Below are 4,615 nucleotides of genomic sequence, written 5' to 3'. Positions count from 1 at the left end.
GTTAGCGGCTAACGGCGAACAGTTGAGATTATTAAAATCCAATATTTTTTTAATTCAACTTTTCCCAAGTTTTGTTGTTGTGAATTTTGGTGACTTTGTTTTTTATTTTATAATTTTAGGAGGTTTATCCCATGAAATTCAATGTTATTGATGAAATTCAATGTTATTAATGACAACTTATGAATTTATCATGCATGTTCAATCAAAACTATCAAGGTAGATTAAAAATAATAAGGCAATAAGCATTTACAAATAATAAACTACTAGTTTAAGAACCCGCGAGGTTCGCGGGTGGACTAAAACACAAATGAATAACTTTAATTTATTGAAGTAATAATATTTTAATAAATATAATTGATATGATCTGCTAAGCAAAACCCTATAATATAGAATTGAAGCAGAAACATGAATAGACACCCTTGGAATCATATGTCGTCGGTATTGACCCTAGCCCTGTCGCCGCTAATACCTTTTAAATCCCAACCGTTAGATCAGGATTTTGATCAACGGCTGGGGTTTGGTCTCAGGCCTCGTGACACGGATCGACCAATAGCGGCGACACTTGGCCCGTCGCCGCTAATGGTGTCGTCGCTAATGGTGTATAATTCTTGTAGTGTTAAAACCCTCTCACAACAGGGGTCTACAGTTTGTGTATCCTGGTAATATAGTGAGGGTAGTGAAGGAAGTATGGCCTTCTAAGCGTGGTACAAAAAACTGTGTTCTAAAATTAATTAAAGCTTCAAGAGAATCAAATAATCAGGTGTAATAAAATGACATGTAAAAAAGGCGTTCTGATGTGGTGCAGGAAGTTGTAACTATCAGATAATTAGATGTTTGCTGTAACCCAAATTCTGATCTAAAACGACATTTCTGTGAAAAAAAAAAGGTGAGCTGTTTCATGATATGTGTGTGAAAGTCTTTTAATTTGGGTTTAAAAATGAAGAAAATAAATAAACTTTTGATGGGATTGAATGTTCACAGCAAGTATAAAATTGCTTATATGTTGAAACAGTAAAAAATAATCTGTAAGTTCAAAGTTGAAGCATAATAAGTAAAAAAACAGAATGGTGCCCAATCATACATGGGTGTGTCTGAGTCTACCCGGTAGCATTAGGAGCATCCTCCAAAACGGTTTAACATGTGGATTTCAACTCTCTCTTTACACTATGTTCCCGAGTCATTTAACAGGGGGAGGTGAGGGGAGGGGAGAGGAGAGGAGGGGAAGGAAAATTTTCTCTCCAATTTGGAAGGATGAATATATGGTTATATTTGGTCATATTTTCCTCCCTTTTCCCTCCCCTCCCCCTGTTAAATGAAACTCGGGAACATGGTTTTTAATATTTCCATCCCTTTTCCCTCCCCTCCCCCTGTTAAATGAGTCTCGGGAACAGAGTGTTAGTCTTCCTTTTGGATATTGGTGCTTCATCAGCAGCTATCGCATGTATATCATGACAATAATGGGATTTAACTTATTATAAGTAGCATAGCACATTATTACTATCCTGGACCTTCATCACACAAAAGTCAACGTCAGTTGATTTTTTAAAATTGATCAGTATAAGAAGTTTGCATATTTTAATAACCAACCTCAACAGCTTCACCTATAGATTTCTAAAGCAGTATGCACGAGCAAAAAAAATGTGGTCAATGGTAACAAATACCTGAAAACATAGGTCAAAAAACAACGTTAGTGAACACACGCCAATAAAAGAACTCACCGAAAAAGAAACCGAGCGTGATGGTAAACTCCAGAGACTAACCCAATCAGAACGGCGACCTCATAAAGTATACTCTCACATGTAGAAGTGCAGCAAACCAACCAAAGCAAGAAGATTTGGGTCACATGTGATTAAGAGAGACAACGATGAAGCCACAGGCCATCGTGGAGAGCCTGATGAGACTTGAGAGATGCTTTCAGAAACCTACTGTTTGGATTTGACCACCCAAATCATGGAGAGCATAGCAGCCTTCTTTTGTAGATAAAACAAACACCTCAGATCTGAATGTAAATAAGTAGCCAGACTTAAAACATAAAATAGCACATAGGATACCTATCAAGACACGAACAAAACCACGATATAGAGAGCAACCATACGCCATTCAGTTTTCATGTACTCTGGTACTGCAGACCTAAAACGACAACACAAAAAAAAGCCTACCAACAGGTTTGGAGCCTACCAACAGGTACTGCAGACCTAATACAAGATTACAACAAATGTAGTTGCAAATAATAAGAAAGAACAAAGATACAAACCTGGAGAAAAAAAAAAGCCTACCAACAGGTTTGGAGCGCAAGATATCACCAGGATAGCCCACACGGACCAAGAATATGCCACAATTCAAGCTGTAATGACCTTATTTGGCTTTGATATTCCAGCACCAACCTAAAAGAACGCATCTGAGTCAAAGCATAATTTAAATAATTACAAATGATTTTAATTTTTGAACACTTTTATTTGATGAGCGTAAAAGCTAGAGCTGAAATAAAACAACTTGGTTTACCATTGTTGACTTCTTGCTAACATGGGCTTCAACAACTACCATTTTTTTGCAAAATATCTAAAACTCACCAACCTCTTTACAACCCGTCAATCCATTTGACCTATTTTGACTTTTGCAAAAAAAAAATATTGATTCACAGTCAAATCAGTCACTGCAAATCATGACATGTGGTCTGAATCGCAAAATGTTTTAAGTAATAGTGTTAGATCTGACTCTGTGCATAAGATAACAGCATATTTGCATAACAAAACTGATAGAAACTGAAAACCGATACTACAATAAAAACTCTCAGTTAATTTTATTCTAGATCCTGGTGTTGTTATGATAATTTATTAAAATCTGAAACGTAGTACTAATGTGAAGAGATCTGCAGCTTTGAATTTCAGTGAAAACTACAACATAAATCAATAATCATGAAAATTAAAAAAAATTAAAAGATACCTGAAGCATTAAAAATCGGATGTGATCCAACATTTCACAAAAATATTCAACAGCAAGATCAAAATATCCAATAAACTGAAACAAAAAAAAAATAATCAGTAGCAAGATCAAAACAACCAACATTTAAAAGATACCTGAAGCTTTAGTATACCTTATTACATGGAAATTACAATGTATGATAGTTGATAAAACCCAAAGACCTGTAAAACAACCAACATTTAATCAACAGGTAAACATAAAACAACACATGAGTCAACTGAATCATTCAACCGAACTGAGTCAACTCACCAATATCTCTTCAATGACTACAATAAATCGACCTAGATCTGGCCAGATCTTCCTCCGCCCTCTCGAGAAACAAAGATGCAACCCAGATCTTCCACCAAGTCTGGGAAATCACAACCTAGATCTGATTCAAATAACATATAACAGTGATGGTAAAAAGAAAGATCAAACAAAAACAAAATAATCAGTAGGAAGATCAAAACAACCAAAATTTAAAAGATACCTGAAGCTTTAGTATACATCGACCTAGAGCTGGCCAGATCTTCCTCCACCATATCGAGACACAAAGATGCAACCCAGATCTTCCACCAAGTCTGGAAAATTACAACCCAGATCCGATTCAAATAACATATAATAGAGATGGTAAAAAGAAAGGTACCGAGCGGTCACACCAGTCGATCTGGTGTTGGATCTACAGAGATTCATCTCTCAGAAAGCTTAGATCTTGAAGCGACCGGGAAAGAAACCCTAGAATCGCCTGGAGAAAGATTCATGACAGAGAAAGGGAGGAGATGGAGATGGTGGCTAGGATAAGGAGGGAGGAGATCTGGTGACGGATGTAGAAAGATTCATCACAGAAAGGAAGGTAGCGAGAATTAGGGTTTGTTTCAATTTTGAAAGTCGGTGATAGAGTATTGTAAGAGCAAAAGCGTACTAAAGAAGCAAATGGAATAAAAAGAGGCGATGTTTTCCCTCCTAAATGTACTAAAGGAGGCGTAAGGAGATGCCAGGTGACAATTAGTGGATTAAAATTATGCCAAGTGGCACCAAAATGTATTGTTTTAATATACATAATAGATATTGTTTTCATTAATCAACCCGTGTAACACACGGGGCCATAACCTAGTATTAAATAAAAAAAATTTAAGATTGAAGAAACAAATACCATGTGCCATTATTATTACTAAATAAATGAAAAGAATGTCATTGACATTAAAAGATTTCTTTATTAGTATTCTCACCAAATACCATACGTGAATTATACGTGAATAATATGATCAACTTTTGCTTTACTATAAAAGGTATAACATTCTGTTTTATTTGATTCAACTTTTGCCCTACTATAAAAGGGTATAACATTCTGTTTTATATGATTATGAAATTATGAAATATGAAATTTCACCTATAAAAGAAATTTATAAAAAGAAATAAATGCGAAACCTTAATCGTGAGTAGGGCTGTTCATGAGCCGAGCCGAGCCGAGCCGAGCCAGGCCAAGCTCGGGCTCGGCTCGATTATAAACCGAGTTGGCTCGGCTCGGCTCAGATTTGAAACCGAGCTGAAAATCTAAGCTCGGGCTCGGCTTGGTTTTAAACCGAGCTAGCTCGGCTCGGCTTGGTTTGCCTCGATTTTATAAAAAAAAAACTAATATATACCTCTTAAAATT

General features: G+C 36.1%; 1 long non-coding RNA gene across 8 annotated transcripts; it reads right to left on the bottom strand.

Annotated features, from left to right (window-relative positions):
• Window positions 1-938: 938 nt before the first annotated feature.
• On the bottom strand, window positions 939-3,884 carry LOC118487632. Of its 8 annotated transcripts, none has more exons than XR_004882240.1 (9): window positions 3,452-3,884; window positions 3,232-3,352; window positions 3,095-3,143; window positions 2,944-3,018; window positions 2,503-2,611; window positions 2,277-2,384; window positions 2,052-2,195; window positions 1,761-1,970; window positions 939-1,661 (listed from the first exon to the last, which is right to left on the bottom strand). It is a non-coding gene; the product is annotated as an uncharacterized LOC118487632 (long non-coding RNA). The 8 variants fall into 8 exon arrangements; XR_004882239.1 differs by lacking the exon at window positions 2,503-2,611 and having other exon boundaries at window positions 939-1,508; window positions 1,588-1,661; XR_004882244.1 differs by lacking the exon at window positions 2,503-2,611 and having other exon boundaries at window positions 3,452-3,542; window positions 3,621-3,884.
• Window positions 3,885-4,615: the final 731 nt, after the last annotated feature.

Source organism: Helianthus annuus, chromosome 15 (genome assembly GCF_002127325.2).
Source record: "Helianthus annuus cultivar XRQ/B chromosome 15, HanXRQr2.0-SUNRISE, whole genome shotgun sequence".
NCBI lineage: Eukaryota > Viridiplantae > Streptophyta > Magnoliopsida > Asterales > Asteraceae > Helianthus > Helianthus annuus.
Note: the sequence above shows the minus strand (reverse complement) of the source record. Positions and strands in the feature narration are given on the sequence as shown.